The sequence below is a fragment of the Psammomys obesus genome, unplaced genomic scaffold, assembly GCF_907164565.1.
Source record: "Psammomys obesus unplaced genomic scaffold, mPsaObe1.curated_primary_1811, whole genome shotgun sequence".
Lineage (NCBI taxonomy): Eukaryota > Metazoa > Chordata > Mammalia > Rodentia > Muridae > Psammomys > Psammomys obesus.
In genome coordinates, this window is record NW_026585691.1 from 14335805 (window position 1) to 14354004 (window position 18200).

Consider the following 18200-nt stretch of genomic DNA (forward strand, 5'->3'; position numbering starts at 1 on the left):
CCCAAGGCCCAGAGACCATCATGGCAGAGGAAGCAGAAAGATCACATGAGCCAGAGGTCTGCAGCAAATAGTAGCTCTCGAACACGACAGGACCACCGCACTGTACTCACGAACTTAATAGCAGCTGTGGTTGCCTGCAGAGGATCCAGATGGCCAACATTCTGGCCCCACCTGGAACTGAGTAGCAATTAGCTTTCGATGGATTCCAAGAGAGGAAAACTCAGCTTCCTTATCAGATTTATGGAGGGGTCTCACCTTCCTGAGCGTCAACCATGCTCCCATATCCAGAAGTACATGGTCAGCAGGGACTCTGGATTGTTTAAAAGGACAAAACCCAAAAAACAAGGACACAAAGTTGGGAGATGTGCACGGGAATGGAGGTGTGAGTTTGGGAGGAGTTAGGGGGAGGAGTGAGAGTGAGTATGTTAAAATACATAATGAGCGAATACAAATATATTTAAAAAGACGTTGGGTTAACCCTATTTTATTTGATTTTTACCTTCGTTCCATTCATTTATGAAAAGAGGATCTCTAAGGATAGCCTGAAACTCACTGGGGCAGCCCATGCTGACCTGGGACTTGTGACCCTTTTATCTCCTGAGCACTGGGATTGCAGGAGAACCCCACCACGCCTAGCCTGCATTTCTTTTTAAATGGTGAGTGTTTCTATTAAAGCTTGAAGCCCTCAAGGGCCTTTCTTTCCCCTGAATTTTAACTTTTGATGCTCTGTCAAAGTTTCTTGTGCCCCCATACCTCTTGCTCTGTACTTACAATGCTTGTACCATGGTCATAATTTACTAGTTATACACACACTGGAGTCATCGACAGATCTTACTACCAAGCTTTTCCAGTGACACCAGAGGCTTCTTTCCTAACTCCTTCATGGGACCAAGCATAGAGCAGCCAGGGCATACATACGTCATCTGCTAAACTAGATTATTTAAAGTCCCATCACAGTTTTCCTTTTACAAAACAGGGGATAGTAACCTGCCACAAAGATTTAAGCCTCTGAACAAGCCTTGCCGCTACTCCCCAGCACCCAGTCTACCAATACTTTACAACAAAGCAGGATGTCCGGTTATGTCAGCTCGGGAGGTTGGCATTATGTGCTGGCTAGTTTATGTCAACCTGACACAAGCTAGATCCATGGGAGAGCAGGGCACCTCAATTAAGAAAATGCCTCCGGGAGATCAGGCTGTGGGCAGCTGGTAGGGCACTTTCTTAATTAACGATCCGCGTGGGAGGGCACGGACCTTTGTGAGCTGAGGCACCCCTGGGCTGTAAGAAAGCAGCCAAGTGAAGCAAGACAGTAAGCGGACCTCCTCCGGTCCTTGCCCTGCTTGAGTTCTAGCCTTTAGTTCTTTTGTTGGAGGGAACGACAAGTTCCTGAGTTCCTCCCCAAGTTGCTTTTGGTCATGGTGTTTGGAATAGTGACCCTAACTAAGGTAGGTGACAAGTGGCATCACCATCCGATTTGTGATCTCATCATTAAGAGATTTGAACTTACCTGACCCTTCAAAGTACTGGCTTGGAAACTGTACTTGAAAGAATTCTTAAGATAAACACAATTTCGACCCTGCTGACCTACATACCAAAAGCTTTTCTGAATGGCTTCCCTAGTGGACTGTCAGCTCATCATCTGCAAAATCAGGCATGGAAGGGTCCCACACTCAATTACTTTCCAACTGTGGCATTGGCAGGTTAAAATTTTGAGCCAGTTTCTACATCTAAACTGATTATGATTCGCCGAGAAGCGAAAACATTTAGCAGTAATTTCATGATGAAACTGCTCTCTGTGCCTTTAAGGTTTCCCCCATGAAGAGAGGGGAGGAAGGGAGTGACCCTTGGTTGACAAAGAAAATGTCACTGTTTCCTCTTCCTCCGCAGGACGGTTTGATTTCTTAGCAGATAATCAAGGGAGAACGTCTTTGAAATATGCCAAGGGCATTTTCACAGTCCCATTTTTGCAGTTTACAGAAAGCATGTGAATTTCAGCTTCGGGGAGAGCGTTTTTTGTTTTTGTTTTTGTTTTTTTTTAACTGGTTCCCAGCCGGGCCCAAAGCCTGCACCGGCGTTAACAAGACCTGGATGCCACGGAGCACGCGGGCACCCTCCGCAGACCTGGAGCTGCGGTCCGGGTGCGGTCCCCGCGCCCCGAGCCCGCCGGGCCTGCGCTTTCCACGCCCCGCTTAGTGAGCCCGGTTCGCCAGGTCCCGGGGGGTCAGCGCGGGGCCGCGAGGCCAGTGCCCCGGAGTAACCCCGCGGGCCCGCCCCTCCGCGCAGGCTGCTCGGCGCGGCGCGGTGATTGGCCGGCGCAGCCGCGGGTGAGTGGGGTGACCCCGCTTTCCCCGGCCCACCCACCGATCGGCTCCCCGACGCTGGCCGGAAGTGAGGCTGAGAGGGTCCGCGAGGATGCGGGGGATGGGTCGCTGGGACCGAGAGCATCCAGGCCCCGAGGGTCCCTCCGGCCAGCCGCAACGGTCGCCCACCTTGGAGCCTGGGCAGGGCCTCGCTGAGGCTGGCTCCTGAGCCTGGGCTGGCTGGGCCTGCAGCTCGCTGTGTAGACTAGTGCCTTGTTGAATGTAGCATTTGGACTCGTCCGTTTCAGCGTGCCAGACGCGTGAGGTTTTGTTTGTTTGTTTTGTTTTTTGCCATGCAGACCTCAGTAAAGGAGGCCTCTGCCGTGATGCAGTGTAGAGGGTGAAAATCTATAAGCAATACCGTTACAGAATCGGGGGTGTGATGGAGATAGAAAAGGAGCTGAAGAGGAGGAGAGTATACCGGTTTTGAAAAAGGCTGGCGTCCGTGTTGTTCTTTCCCCGTTCTCTCAGCATTTTATTTTTATTTGCCAAAAGGGAATCACTTTTCATAATGTATTGCTTATTACCTCAGTTCCTGGAATATAGCATTTCCCAAAGACCAGTCAGTAAATATATACATGGTGTTTACCGCTGTCTAGGTTTCTGGCTGGGTGCAGAGGATGATTTTTAAAACGAGTAGCATATTTGTGAATGTTTGCTGAACATCAGTTCTGCCTTTTTTATGCCTACACCCAGAGTGGCACCCTTCGGCCCTGCTCTTGGGAAGATTTTCTTGAATATTTAACCACAACACACCTTCCTAGGCATTCAGACCTTCAAGCCTGCTTTGACCCATAAGCTATTGTCTCAGTGAGATGAAAGCACATAGGATGTTTGTGTTCGAGTTTTTGTGTTACCATAGTTACCTGCAACAAGTCATCCGTGGTAATAAGTGAAGAAAACAACCAGCAAATAAACTCATAGCATGAATTTGAGACTCACAAAGTCTTAATGCAGCTGAAACAGCTGACTGAATCTAATTTGCTCTTACAATCATGGAGAAAGTAAATGGTCATCTTGGGATGCTGTGTGTTTTAAGTAGATGGCCTTTTCTATAAGTCTACTTCAATAAATATCCATTTCTTTCTGCTTTTTATGTACCTGGCCCAGCAACTTACTAGAAGTTTCTGCCCTTGACTTGAGGAAGAGAGCTTTTAGAAACAGTAAGTAATACGAAGATGAGAAAGAAATATTTTGTTCTGTTTTTACGTTCTGTGAAGCAAAGCCTAGTAAGAGAAGAAGATAAAAATGAAAAGATTGTGCACATTGAGACTCTGAAGAAGTTAATCTTATATATCGATCAGCTGCGTGGTAATAACGTGTTCTGTGTTTCCCAGTTTTAAACACTTTACAATTGCCTCCAATTTATGCTCAGAGGGTATTTGTTTAACAGCTTCTAGATTTGTTGAAATGACCCGATAAAGGACAGCATGCTATGTTGTTATTTAGGTTAGAAGACAATACAGCTCTTTGACACAAAGGAATATGTGCATTTGGAAGAAAAGATTCTATCCTATCAAATGGCAAGCACTAATCGATAATAATAATAATAATAATAATAATAATAATAATTAATAATTAAGCTGGTGCTTAAGAAATGGTTCAGTGGTTAGCAGCATTTACGGACCTTGGAGAGGACCTAGGTTTGGTCTCCAACACTCTTTTGGTGGCTCAAAACCATCCCTCACTCGAGTTTCGGGGGGATCTGATACCCTCTTCTGAACTCTGAGGGCACCAGGTACCCACAATGGAGCATATACATACATTCAGGTAAAACACTTAACCATATAAAATAAAAATAACTCATTTGAAAAAACAAGTTAGCTGCTACACAAACTTGTAAATTTTCATTTGAGTCTGAAGTGGCAAAAAGTGAACTTGAGGCTGTGAGAAGAATCTTGTACTACTATCTTTTGACATGGAAGAGAATAATAGTACAGACCGCACCAAAGAAAGGCTTTCAGCGGCACACCCTTCCAGGTAACTAAAAGACCTGATGACCTAGAAAGACTACATCTTTTAAGGCTAAGTTTTAGAGAACTTGTTTCTATAAATGGTAGAACCGAGGCAAAGAATATCAAGTATATATTGCCAGCTCTAACAGAATAGAAATCCCTTTGAAAGCATACTTAGTCAGGGTTTGCTCCCTAACACCAGAATCCACGTCACTCTACTCTGCCAGTTTACAGAGCTAATGTTTGGCGAACAGTAAGCTTATCACCCGCTTTTATCTAATCTTCAGCTCTCTAATTGGTTACTGAATTAAATAAATTAGTTCTAAAATTTATCTTGATAACCCACAGAGTAAAAGACTCAACAATAATCCTGACCTGGTTGAAAAGCTTTATTTTCATTTAGGTAACGGCTTTATGGAGATAGGATTTACAAATCACAAAATTAGGCCAAGTAAAGTATATAATTCAAGCATATGAAGCAGTAGAAAACTGTGGCCAGCTCAAGACTTAATTTTTAGCTGGCTTTGCAACCATGGCTATGCTACTTTAGTATTCTATGGCTTGATTTATTTTTTCATCATTCTGCTGTTGAGAGGATTAAACCGAGGTGCTGGAGCAATGGCTCAGTGAAACCACTTGTTCTTATCAATCTCCAGCACCGACATGGTGACTCCCAACAGTATTCAGTGCCCTTGTCTGACCTCTTGGGGCATCCAGCACACATGTGGCATACGGACATACATGTAAGCAAAACACATACAATAAAATAGTAAAAAAAAAAAAAAAAAAAAAAAGATTGCAATCAAACTTTACTGAAAAGGGTCCTAGAAAAAGCTGGTACCAATTTTCAACCTATTTTAATTTAAAAATGTATATGACTGTTTTGTCTGTGTTTGTACCATGTGCATGCCTGGAGTCTGCAGAGGCTATAGGAGAAGCCTTCAGTCTCCTAGAACTGGACGTACGGATAGTTGTGAACTACCACATGGGTACCTTTAACTGCTGAGCCGTCTCTCTGGCCCTCAGCATTTGACTAATTGTTGCAATAAATGAAATAGTCTCTGTATCATGGGAAAGTGCTTGGTATTCAAACTAATACAAATTTAAGTTCTTTAAAATATATTTTTACATATATACATATGAGTTTATATGTGCCACACGTGTGCATGCATGTGAGAAGGCCAGAGAGTGTCAGGTTCCTTGGGACTAGAATTACAGATGTTTGTGAGTTGCCTGGTGTGAGTGCTGGGATCTAAGTGCCGAGCCAGTTCTCTGTCAATCTTGCCTTCACTCTCATTGTTTTGCAGACAGAGCTGGGATACAGTCCTAAACAGAGCAGAGTCTGTACTTTTAGTAAGCTTATTAGGGGACAGGATAATAATTGTTAAAAAGCAAATGTGGTGTGTCAGATAGTGATGAATGCCAAGGAGGAAAACGGAGTAAAGAAAAAGGGCTCCAGAAAGCAGGAGGCGAAGAAGAAGGGAGTATGGAGGGACAGAAAAATGAAACAAAGTGGCAAGCCTTAGCGATTTCTAGGTTAACTCCTTTCAGGCTTAGGGGAATTTAAGAGCAAGGGTTCTGAGGTGGTCCAGTGCTTGCTATGCTCGAGGAGGCCGTCGTTTGGGAAAGACCACTATGTCTAGCATGGTCCGGGAAACCTGACTGTCGTGGTGAGGGAAGGAAGTCTGAGACAGACACAGATACAGAAAAGCTGCGAACATGTCACTTCGATGGGACAGCACCAGCTACCCAACACCTGGGAGCCTTCCTTGTCCTGTTTATTATGCACAGCTCAAGAAGGAGAGGCTAGCAGGCCTTAGTAGAAGGGTAGGGAGCAGTCTCAGGCTGCAGGTATCTTAGAGGAGGACACTGCAGTTGCTGGCTTTTGCACGCCCTGGTCAGTTGGTCGTATGTACTCCATTTGGACCAGAGGAAGGCTTCAGCGTGTCTCCGAGTCTCGTGCAGAGGAAGGCATTGCCAGTTCCCTTGGGTCAGGGTCCTTGTCAGTAGTGCACATTCACACAGGAATTAATCTACTCCTTACACATTCGCTTAGGGCTCCCCACGGAAGGCTGATAAGTTTAGAAGATTAGAAAAATTAGCAACATGCTAAATATTTAAAGTCTAAAGGCTACCGTTAGGATTTGGGCTTTAATTCTCTGTTAAGATATGACGTTCATAGATAGTGCCAGACAGGACTGGAAAACGGAGGAGAAAAGAAAAAAGAGGAAGAAAATAGAAGGAAAGAAAAAAGGGAAGCAAGAGAGCAAGCTCCATAGATTAGTATAAAACAAGTCTTCCTTTAGTATAAAGCAATAGTCGTCCAAGATTCTAGTGAACTTTGAAATGTCCAGAGACTAACATAGACTTGCATGTCACTTCAAGGATAGGCTTTATTATATTATGCAAAAACCTAATGGGACAGTAGCAGTTTCAGTAATTAGACTTGTATTATAATGAAACTGTTAATTGTAATTCAGCTGCAACTGCATCGAAATAATAGAAAATTGTCCAGGATATTAAATAATTTCTTCCCCCAAAATAATACTGAAGCAGTCTTCCTAAATACTTGGAAGTGTATTAAAGGAGATTTAGACCCACTGATAAAAACTAAGAGCAAAGTGTTTAGGGAATGCAACCATAATTTAAAAGTAAATAAGCGTAAACTATTATTTAATGGAGAAATGCAATAATTTTTTATATTACCACATGAGTGCTTCTAAGGAACTATCTTGGATCACATATGATAATCCAAAGGGCAAGGATAGTGTCTCATAGTATCATATTTCTGATGGCCAAGAAACCAACTCTTATTGTATCTGAAACATTTCCCTTGAACTCCATTACTTAGTAAGTCTGGCACTGGATCAAAGGTATTTATTTGGGAAAAAAATAGTTAAGATAGGAAATTCTGCGCCTTTCTCACAGATTTACACTTGAATTCAAAGATCCTAAAATAGGGGTAGTTCTGAGGGTGGTCATCTCACATTCTGTGGTATAAATTTAGCTGCGGTGGCAGGGAAGGCACTGCCCGCCACTGATTGCCACTGATTGCTTGTGTAATTACATACTGGGAATCCTAAGGCTCTGACCTGAAGAAGATGAGAGTATAGCCTTGCTAATGGCCTTGAGCAGAGTTTAGAATCTTGGGGGACAAGGCAGGGAACTGGAGTGGAAACATGGCACTTGTGAGTACTCGATTCACCCGTTCAAACAAAAACAAACAAGAAAACTTCTTATCATCACACCAGACACTGCTAAGATCTGTAGGCAAAGAATACACCAAATCTTGCAAATGCCACTGAGAGGAGAAACATGCTAGATTTGGTGCCTTCCTTGCCTACAGATTGTAGCAGTCCCTGGTAAGTGACAGCTACGAAACAACTACAGTGAATGCTAGGAGCCTGTGATACACAGATGACCGTCCACACGCCTCTCGAACCACAGTTCATGTATAGAGACCCACTTTAGGAACGGTTAGTGCTCTGTGCTGTTGCAGGGAGGGGTGCCCTTACTCAGCGTTTGTAGAAGTGAATGGGAGGTAACTTGCCACAGCAATTTGTGTATGTTTAAGTTATCTAACCTGTATGTAGTTTGTACATCTATTCGTATTACAGTGGCCGGGGTTCTGGAACATTGCTGGTACACGATAAACATTTTACCGTAAGTTAATAAAAGAATGAGCCTGCATTGCATCGTTGTTTGACTGTGTCGTGTCAATGGATATATGGCAAAGGGGGCACACACAAAAAGTTAAATTTCTCTGCTTGAAATAGGAGTTGTATGAAACTCGGAGGGAGGCCTTGAACTGTCAAACAGCAGCGAAATCCAGAAACGCTTTGTGTCTGTGCCCGAGTCCTTCTTAAGTGTTTAAAGTTTGTCCATCGCTAGAACAGTGGACTGGGTCCCTTTCAGAGTGGTGGGTGGGCACCTGCCAAAAACCGCCCCACCAGACCCTGCGGTCCACAGCTGCTGCTGGAAGGATTTCAGGGCATCCAGAACTTCACGGTGGCTATTGCGCAGGCTCTGCGTCCCACGCAGGCTTATTAGGAAGAAGCAAGAAAAACTACCCCGAGACACGTGAACCACAGGGGACCAACCCCGGCCTCAGCTGCGCACCACATCGGATTCTGGAATTTACAATCACGAAAGTTCTATCGTCCGGGGATTGGCTCCGGGGCCGCATGACATCATAGCGCTTGATCCAGCCTCCGGGCTGGGATTGGCTGGCCGCGCCATTGTGACGTCACGGTCAGCCCACGCCGGGGTTGAAGCTGCCGGGCGCCTTCCTCTTGCATCTCGGCTGCCGCTCGCTCCTGTTCCCGCGCCCGCTTTGCACATCCTCCCTCCGCTCGCGCGGTCCCGCTGCCGCTCGGTGCTCCCCGGCGCCGCTCGGGCCGAAAGGTGGGTGAGCCTCCAGCTTCGGGAACTCCAACCGGGGCGCGGCCGGGCTGCCGGCGCCGAGAGGTCCGAGTCGGGCGGGGGGCGGCAAGGCACCGTGACCCGGAGGGCGCGGGGCGCGGGCCAAGCGGAGCCCCGCCGGGATGCTGTCGCACCTGTTCGTGGGTGGCAGCCGCTTTGGAGCGCTGACAGGCGCGGGGATCGCAGGGAGGGAGGGCGGCGTGCTTGGACCTTCCGCAGGGCTTTCTCCGAGCGCCGGCGAGGGCTGCAGAGGAGGAGCCCGCGCGGGTCCGGGCGGCCCCGGGCGTCGGCCTCTCCCTGCTTTCCATTCCTTTGCTGCTGCCGGGGACGCCCGCTAGCCCGCGAGCACTCCGGGTGGGTATCGGGAGCCCTGCCCGCCCTGGGAGGGTGGGGACGCGTGCAGGCGCTGCGGGTTAGCGGCCTGGAGTCTGCCGATCCGGACAGTACGCTGCTCGGAGTTTTAGGAAAAGTGCCGTTTATTGTTTCCCTGCCAGGAAGGCTTCCCCTTCCCTTTTCCTGGGGGGTGGAGGAGATAATAACGCCCGGAGCAAGAGTTCTTTTTGAATGATCTTGAAGCCCCGGGGCACCTTTGAACTTAGCGTCCCCGCTCAAGAGGATGAGTTACGCTCGTCTCCGGGCGCCTTGATGGCAAATTTGAAGGATGCATTGGCTGAATTTTCTCGGGGGGGGGGGGGGGGGTTGGGGAGCGTTTGAAAGAATGCAATGCGTGACTCATTAGCTGGATACCCGAAAGGTGTCTGATAAAAAATTGTGGGGAGCGAGCAGCATCCCGTCCGTGTCCCCCACCCCAACCCCCAGCCCCGTTAACCCTGACCGTGTTTCTGTTTCTTAATGTCAGGGCTGGTGGCAGGAAACGTTTCGTGCACTTGTGCGGGAGGCCAGTGTTGCCTGTTGGTTTTGTAATTTGTTCCCCTGGCCGCTTGGCATTTATAACCTGTTGGTTTGTGCTTGTGTTGCAAGTCTCAGGCCACAGCATTGAATCGGAGTCTGTAGAGATACAGCTGGTTTGTCTTAGGTGAATGTACACCTTAGATTTCCATCTGTGGTTGGGCACGAGTGGATCGTCTATCTAGTCAGCCCTGACCTTGAAAGAAATGCTACTTTTGAGATTTTTTTTTTCCCCTCCTGGTGATAACGTTGATGCCAGGAGCTTGTACAGCGCGCCCTCTCATTTTGCATTTTCTTTTCGTCTTTCAGTTTCGAACTGAAGACAAAAGGGGGAATGTTATATACTTTCACAGAATGTGAACTTAAAAAAAAAAAATGAGGAGATGCATGACTGTTGGCTTTTTCAAAGTAGATATCTAGTAAGTTCAAACATTGTACTTACTTGGCTCAGTTTCCTTGTCAATCAACCTGCTTCCATGTTCCTGATTTATTACTCGGTTTCAAGAGAATATAAATGAAAGAACTCAAGAGGGGGTCTGCTAAATAGTGGTTTGATAAATGTTTCCTTTTCCTTTCCTGGGATTAACAGTGTTTCTCTTGGCCAGGACCTTGGCCTTTGGATGTCTCTTGTTTGCAGAAGTCTTTCCTCCAGCACTTCCTGCTCCGCCTTAGCCATAATTACTGCTTGTGCTGCTGTTAGAGGGGAAGCTCTCACCTTTGTGCCTTATTTCTAACTTGAAATATACAGACAGATCAAGGCAGAATTGCCTGCCATGTCTTTCAGGAACTGTAGCAGAGTAGATGTGTTGCCTGTTTCTCCACCACTAACCTTCCCCAGCTCACAATAACATCTACCACCTCCCCGTAGTTACCTGTCTTTCCCTGCATGCATTCCCTTTCATACCCATTCACTTGTCTGTCTCCGTCTCATGCCTCTTGGCCCTGCCTTTCCTGATGCTGAGAGTTGAACCCAGAATTTCACACATGCCCAGTAAACACTGCCTCTGAGCTACCCCTTCAACCCTGTTTCCTGAACTTAGCTGTAAGAGAACCGATTTGCTCAGTGTTTGTTTCCACATACATGGGAGTCTCATCATGCACCTTTTTGTTTGTTAAACAAACAAACCCTGGAACCAGCAGCTGGGTGGTGGTGGCAGCAGTAGCCGTGGTGGTGCTCTTGTTTTAATCCCAGCACTAGGGAGGCAGAGGCAGGTGGATCTCTGTGAGTTCAAGGCCAGTCTGGTCTACAGAGCTAGTTCGAGGACAGCCAGGGCTGCACGGAGAAGCGCTGTCTCAAAAAACCAACCAAACTAAACCGAAACAAAAACCTGGAGCGAAGGCCTAGAGATGCTGGCTTTTCCAAACTCACGCAGCTCCATCCTCAGCTGCATCCCCATCCTCACTGCATCCTTGTGTTGTTGGATTGTTTGTCTGGACAGCTACATGTCATTTATGTAATCGTGCTGTTTGGTAACTTAGAAAAATTCCAACCGTGTACTTAAAGCGCTGTCTAAAGCCATCCAGGAGTCATATTTGTTGTTTCTCAAATCTGCCTGAAATACGTTCTTTTATTTATCTTCTACTCGATTCATTTGTTTTAAGACAGGATCTCATATCATGGCCGCAGTGTAAGGATTTCTGAGGTTTCTGAGCCTTCAGTTTCTGATCCTGTAGGTGCACGGCAGCACATCTGGTTTGGGCTGTGCTGGGCATGGAGTCCAGGGCTTCAGTATGCTAGGCAAACGTTCTACCGGTTGAGGTATGCCCCCAGTCCGTGATTCACTTTTATTAACTCACTGACTTCCGTAAGCTGGTTTGTATTACATGTGTGCATGGATGGGGTGTTTGGATCCAAAGATGAGTGAAGCAGTGAGGTAGGTTTTTGAGACAGGTACCTACATGTATTGGGAAAGCTTCGTGACACAGTTACCTGTCAGATAGTGCAGTGCCTAGCAACACTGAATTGCTCAGGATGCTGTTGATGCAGGAAGCACAACCCAGTTCCAATAAGCTTAACCTCACACCTCTCTAAAGGCCTTGAAAGCAAGACCTTTGCTCTATTTCATTTCAGTCCTCTAACAATTATTAAGATATAGATAATTAAGCTTTGGCCCCTTTAAGCAACAACTGAGACGGAAGGATCTCTGGTATCTATCCCAACAGTGGGTTGGCTCTTATCTCACCTATTTGGCTGCTGCGCCTTTAGGAAGAGCTTGCATTAACACCCGGATGTCGAAAATTAGTTAGAGGAGGTTTGGAGAGCGGACAAGTGTGGAGTCATTGGGCAAGAAGGAAGTGCAGGTGACCGAGGCTGTTAGAGACAGCAGAAGTACGGCATTAGTCCGCCACTGCCATCATAACTAATAGCTTAGTTATTGGGTTGTTGTGGCGTACCTCTAGATCACTTCCTGAGGGCGGACCTCAGGCCCTATTAATCGATACCAGAGCATTCTCACTTTATAAGACGCTCAGCTGAGATTCTTGCCCAAGGTCACACAACTCATGCAGCCTTAGATGTTTCTGATGCCAGGTCCTGTTTTCTCTCCCGAGATGTTCGGTAACAGAACACTACAAGGTGTTTTAGCCAGAAGAAGTATGTGGAGTGCCGTGCGTAAGAAATAGGAGTCTTGTCAGTGTATATAGGATGGGTTGACGAGGACGGAGGCTTGGAATGTGGGGAGGTCCTGAGAATGCTAAGAGGTAACAGTCTGGCCAACCTCACATTATAGTACATGCAACAGACTGGGAAAAACAACACAGGCTGGAAATGCAGGGTTTGAGTAGAGCACACGTGCTAGTCAGGGTTGGTTAAAGTTTGGAAAGGCATTGCTGTGTAGAAGTGACTGCATGGCTCCTCATCTTCATATTCCTCCAAACAGGAGAAATTAGCTTCGAGCACTGGTCTCTCATTCTTCCTTTAAAAATGAAAGGTTAACGTTTCTTAGTTTCATTTTTGCAAGAATAAACCCTTTGTTTCTGTTTGGCAGTAGCCAGAGAATGAAAACTGAGATCTTTTAGGTCTCAGAAAGGCGTGACAACTGGTGGTAGAAATTGCAGCAGTGAAAGCAAACTGCTGCTGTTTTTGTCTTTCGGAGCTTGAAGCATTGATCTAGGAGATGTGTCAGCCTCATGAAGCAAATTTCTAAGGAAACACATATGAGCAAATACTGAGTTTCTGTGATAGGACCCTCCCTCCCAGGCCCTGATTTCAATCGATAAATGTTACTGTCACCAAACTTTTTGGTCCCCATTGGCATGTTCTTCCCCTGGGGACATTTTTAGTTGACTTGAGGTCATGCACTTTAAGCATTGTATGGTCCCTGGGTTTAAAACCCTACTTGGTGAGTTTTTAGAGATTTAAATTCCAGGATAGAGAGATGACTCTCTCTATCTTAGAGACTCTCTCTCTCTTAGAGACTCAGAGACTCATGGCTGGGGATGGGGTTGGGGGAGGGAGCTGGGAGTGATGGCACCCATCCGTGCTCACAGCACCAGCGGAATAATGGTATAATGATATCCTCTGGCTTCCGCAAGCTCACAGGTGCACAAATACAGAGACTGAATTCCTACCTTTCCTGCTCCTTCCTTCCCCACCTACTGTGTATGGAGTTCAATTGCAATTATATTCAGGCAATAAGAGATACCCTGTATCCTCAAGCTAGACTTCAGTGCTTTTGGCTCTATATCTTCCATTGTTTGAGGTTTAGGCTATTGTTTGTTGTTATTCTTGTAAGATTTTCAGTGCTGAATCTGTCTTGCTTCTAGCAAGAGCAACCATTTTCTTGAAAAACATTTAAAATTTTTTTTAGTATATTCTTAGTTACTGAATGAGGCTAGAGATCCCCACACACGCTAGTTATGGTTTTTACTGGCAGATTTCCACCATTGCCCTTTCCATTTCTCCTGGTCAACAGTTATTTCTTGTTACTGACTTCTAGGAAGCCATATTGAATCGACTTCATGGGAACCATCCTGGAGAATTTGCCCGTCGGGGATGTGTTTTGAGTTTCTGAAGCCAAGAGAACTGTTCTCCTTTTGTCTTGGCACAGTAAATGCTGCGACACAGTGATTGTTATGAATTCTCCTTCCTTAAAGAATACTCTGAGGACACCAAATTCAGTAATTGCTCATGTGTTTCTCTGGGGTTTCAGCAGTATGGTGCGTCCCCAGGGCTGGCGTTCAAAGCACACCTGCTTCGTTGGAGAAGAAACAAATTAATATTTAGCGAGGTTGCTGATGCCCTAGTCAGCTGTTTTGTTAGTTGATTTGCACAATTGAAAAATTAGTATTTGCTTCTGACCGAACTTGGGAATTCAAGTACACCTTATGATCCGAGGCATACTTACAAGAACACTTTTTTTTGCCTCCTGGTAAGGAAGGCTGTGGGAAGAAGCATGTTAGAGTCAGAGCCTTCCAAGTTAGCCACACGTGTCTGTACACTGCGGCAGGTAAGTTACACCACCTCCCCAAGAATCCCAGCTTGTGTAGAGAGCTCGGATACTGACTTCACCCATTTTGAATTGAATGGCCCTGGAACCATCAGTATTCTGTGTGAAAGTTGAGTGGTGTATTGACCGGCTATTGCAGGAAAGAATTCCCTCTGTACAGGATACAGAGGTCTTGGGCCTTGAAGCATTGCTTATAACAGCAGCAGATTAGAAACGATGTCGTGCAGCAGAATAAATTATGTCATAGTCTGGCAGAGGCACACATCAATTGGAGGTGTTTTGTTGTTGTTTGTTTTAACAATAAACTACTTTTGTTAAGTACTTAGCATAAATGAATTCCTTTCCAACTCACTGGACCTGATAAGGTAAGAGCCTGAGTTTCACACAAGAGAAATAGGGTTTGGGAATGTTACCTCACTGTTCAAAGCTTCAGAGCTAGAAGAGCCAGCTCCCCAACCCGGGCGGGTGCTGCAAAGTCCCCTGGGTTTTTGCGATGCTGTAGCCTCTAAGGGCCAGTCACCTGCATGGGCAGCCCTGCTTGAGAAGGCAGAGGACGCAAGTGGAGTTGAGACTCTTCCCATTCCAGGAGGCTAGTGACAACATACCGCTTCTGTTGACAGTAACCAAGCAAAGCTTTAGACAAAGAAGTGGAGAGGGAATAATAGCGCTTGTGGTCAGGGCTCGAGAGGGGGACTTCTCACTTTTTCCCTTACTCCTTTTTTAGATAGTCCAAACTTAAGGCTCCTCAGTTGGGGTAGTCAGAACACAGCACCGGAGGAGTGCCTCAGTGGTGGAACGCTTGCTTAAACTTGCCCGGCGTCCTGATTCTGTCCTCAGTACCAAGGGAAGAAGAAAACAAAAAGAGTGCTGACACAGGACCCTGCTGCTGTAAGAAGCCTGTGTTAAGCCTAGCATCCTACGGTGGCCTAGGGAACCAGCGTTGATGTCCTGATGTGGCCATTGGTCCCCATTAGGTATTCTTTACAAGGTGTGTGCTGCATTGGCTAGGAGAGACACTCAGATTCCCTAGAGAGTGTCCTTTCCGTACCTTGTGTGGACGTGTAAGTCACGAGCGGTTTTTTTTTTTTTTTTTTTTTGAGAACACTAGGTCATTCTGGGGCCATTACCGTGAAGGGCTGCTGTGCTGGGCCAGTGTTCCAGGCGTGGGCATCTTTCTGACCCTTCAGTTTTCTTGGGATTCCCTCTGGCTTCTCAGCACTGAATCTTCTTTCTGGGTGAGCATTGAGTCAGTAGGTTTGTCTGACAGGACTGAGATGACTTCCTAAAATGAAAGCACACGTCATATGATAGCTTATGTATTGACAAGGAATCTGGTAATAAAACCATTGTAACCGTGGGCCACAATCTGTAAAAGAGATGGATACTATTATGTTTGCTTTACAAACGTACCACATCGCAGAAAAATATCCTGCACATTTCAGTTCTGCGTGTACTGCGCTCATCTCCGCTCACTAGTCATAGCTGTAAGATAGAGATGTTCAGTTGAATTTTAACAACGAAATGCATTTTTCATATTGCATGCCTTAGGCCCAAATGGAACCTTTTGAGTCATTTTCTGTTGAGGGATCATACGCCCCTCCTCTCTTTTATTTTAATTTGGACTGTAATATGGCCTTTGTACGCTTTGAACACATTAGCTTGGAGGAGAACATTAGAATTTATTTTGAATATTCAAGTGAATCACATCAGCCATGAGACAGCAATCAGATAGGAATTTTAAGTAGCTACCCAAAGAAGAAAATACTGCTTCAAAGCGTCTTGAATAATTTTGTCTTCTAGCTATTTGCATTTTGCAGCCTGTTGTTTTAGCTGTCTACAGCATGTCTGAGGTAGAGTTCAGTCCCACCTAGACCAGCCTCTTAAGCCAGCTGTTGAAAGGAGGCAACTGGAGTTACCTTGATGCCAGTTGACTATTTTGGCTGTTGTTTTCTTTACAAGTGCTCTTCATACAAGAAGGTAGTTGGCTCTGAGTGGGCGGGAGCTTCTCCAATGAGACTCCTAAGATAGATCAGGACCTCCATGTCCCCAGACTGCTGTGAATGCTACAGTGGCTTCATTTTCAAGACAGGAAATAGGGTTTGGAATGGGCATAGTGACCCCAAAGGAGGTTGGCCTTGACTGGAGAAGCCTGAGGCCCTTTCTTCCTCTCCCTCCCTCCTTCCCTTTTGGTGGTACGAGGACTTGAACCCAGGACCTAAGTCATGTATGCAAGCGCTCCGCTCCCGAGCTACAGTCTCTGGGTAAGGTGGCTGCTGTTGTGTTGTACTTTTGAGACAGTGACATGCATAGCCCAAGCTGGCCTGGAACTCATTAGATAGCTCAGTTTGGTGGAGGGCACCTTTATCCTGCTTCCACTTTCCCAGTTACAGCTGAGGTTACAGCTATGTATGTACCACTGTGCCCTGGCCCAGATACTTGCTTTTCATTGAGCTGCAGAACAGAAATTGAATTTCTCGTGGTTTTGAGGAATGGGCTGACATAATTTAAAGCCCCCTCCCCCCCGAATATAAGACTGAGGTAAATGTTTGTAGATACTCTCTCATAGCTCACGGCTGATCTGCTGGTGGGATTTCAGAGTTTCTGCTCACCCTCTGGTTGCCTCTCCCAGCTTTTTTATTTCTATCTAGTCCACCTGTTTCTTCTGAGCGCCCAGCTCCTAACTTCTCGTGCTCGTGTCTAAGTCTCATGTGGGCTGTCACCACAGATTCTGCTACTTACTGTGAAGCCTAGTGGCAAGGATCGTCTGTACCAGTTTGCCTAAACCACTAAGCTGGAAGCAACCCCTCACATCAGCCACACTCACTCTACCTTACCCCTGTCGGTCATCAGGTCTGGTCCACCCAGGCCTGTTTTGCCCCTGTCAGCTTCTTGGACTCTCTCAGAATGTTTAGTTAGATGACTCCTTTCTGTCTCCCTGTGTTCTGTTGCATTCTGACATGATAGTAGGATCATTTTAGTCCAGCCTAAAGGCCTCCTCAGGTCCGTTCTTTGACTCCCTAGCCTTGCATGTACCTCTTAATATGGATTTTCCCAGTATGTTCTCTTGCTCCTGTCTCTGTTTCATGTTTTATTTAGTTTTCTCATTTATATCTGTTATCTATTCTCACTATTTAAAAAGCAAAGCAGACCGAGAACGGAAAAGCCAAAGCAAACCCCTTACTTTGTCTTTGATTCTTCTAGCTGACTGTGTGTTCTGACTCCTTGGTCGTTTGGCCCAACATGTGAACCTCTGCGTGTCTCAGTTTTCTTTTAAAACGAGAATGGCCAGTATTTTTCTTCTCACAGTTGTTCAGATTCTACCCGGCAAGACTTTCTTTGTATTTCAGAACCCGTGGGCTTTCTGGCAGTAGTGTACGATTATCTGGCAAATATTTGCATAAACATTTCTCAAGTGTGCTTTATTCTGCACGCGGCTGTGTGAAGTCACCGGGATCCCTAAGGACACTGAGCTACACCATGCTTCAGATGAGGAGCACATCTGATGAAGGAACTGAGCCAAGTCTTTAGCCCAAGACGGTAGAACACCAGCGGCTCGAAGACCGTATGGATCACTAGACATTCATCCCATCTGCCTAGGACCAGGGGTGATGGGTGTCATTTTAAAGATGTTGTTTATATATATACATACAGCCTTGTATGTTTTGAGGTTGAACATGCCTGGGTAGGACAGTCTGGTGGCACTATTCCCAAAGAAGAAATAAACTCAACATTGGTGTATAAGTACTGACCCATTGTTAGAATAACTGTAGGCTTGCCGCTCTTCTTAACCTTATTGGTTAGCCCAGGGTAAGGGTGGACAGAGCTGAGCTAAGTAGCCACAAGGGTACCCAATTCATTGATGATGCAGATTCTGAGGAATATGGGTCCTAGCTGGGTTTGGTGGTACACATTTTTAATCCCAGCACTGGGAGGCCAGCCTGGTCCACATAGTGAATTCTAGGCCAGCCAGACTCTTGACGGAGGACACCGACAGAATGAACAGATGAACTCAGGGGTGAGGCCTCTGGTAAGGTAGTATCAGATTGGAGAACCGGGGTGAAGCAGCAGTCAGTGTGGGGGAAAGAGGAAGTAGACATGCCGTCTGG

The 18200-nt window shown here is 46.1% G+C and overlaps 1 protein-coding gene across 1 annotated transcript in view; it reads left to right on the forward strand.

The window, feature by feature from the left end:
* Positions 1-8585: 8585 nt before the first annotated feature.
* The window catches only part of Elovl5 (ELOVL fatty acid elongase 5), a 60679-nt gene continuing 51064 nt past the window's right edge, over positions 8586-18200 (forward strand). The window contains exon 1 of the mRNA XM_055598725.1: positions 8586-8719. The gene's annotated coding sequence lies outside the window, so the exon portion shown is untranslated. The remainder of the gene's footprint in view (positions 8720-18200) is intronic.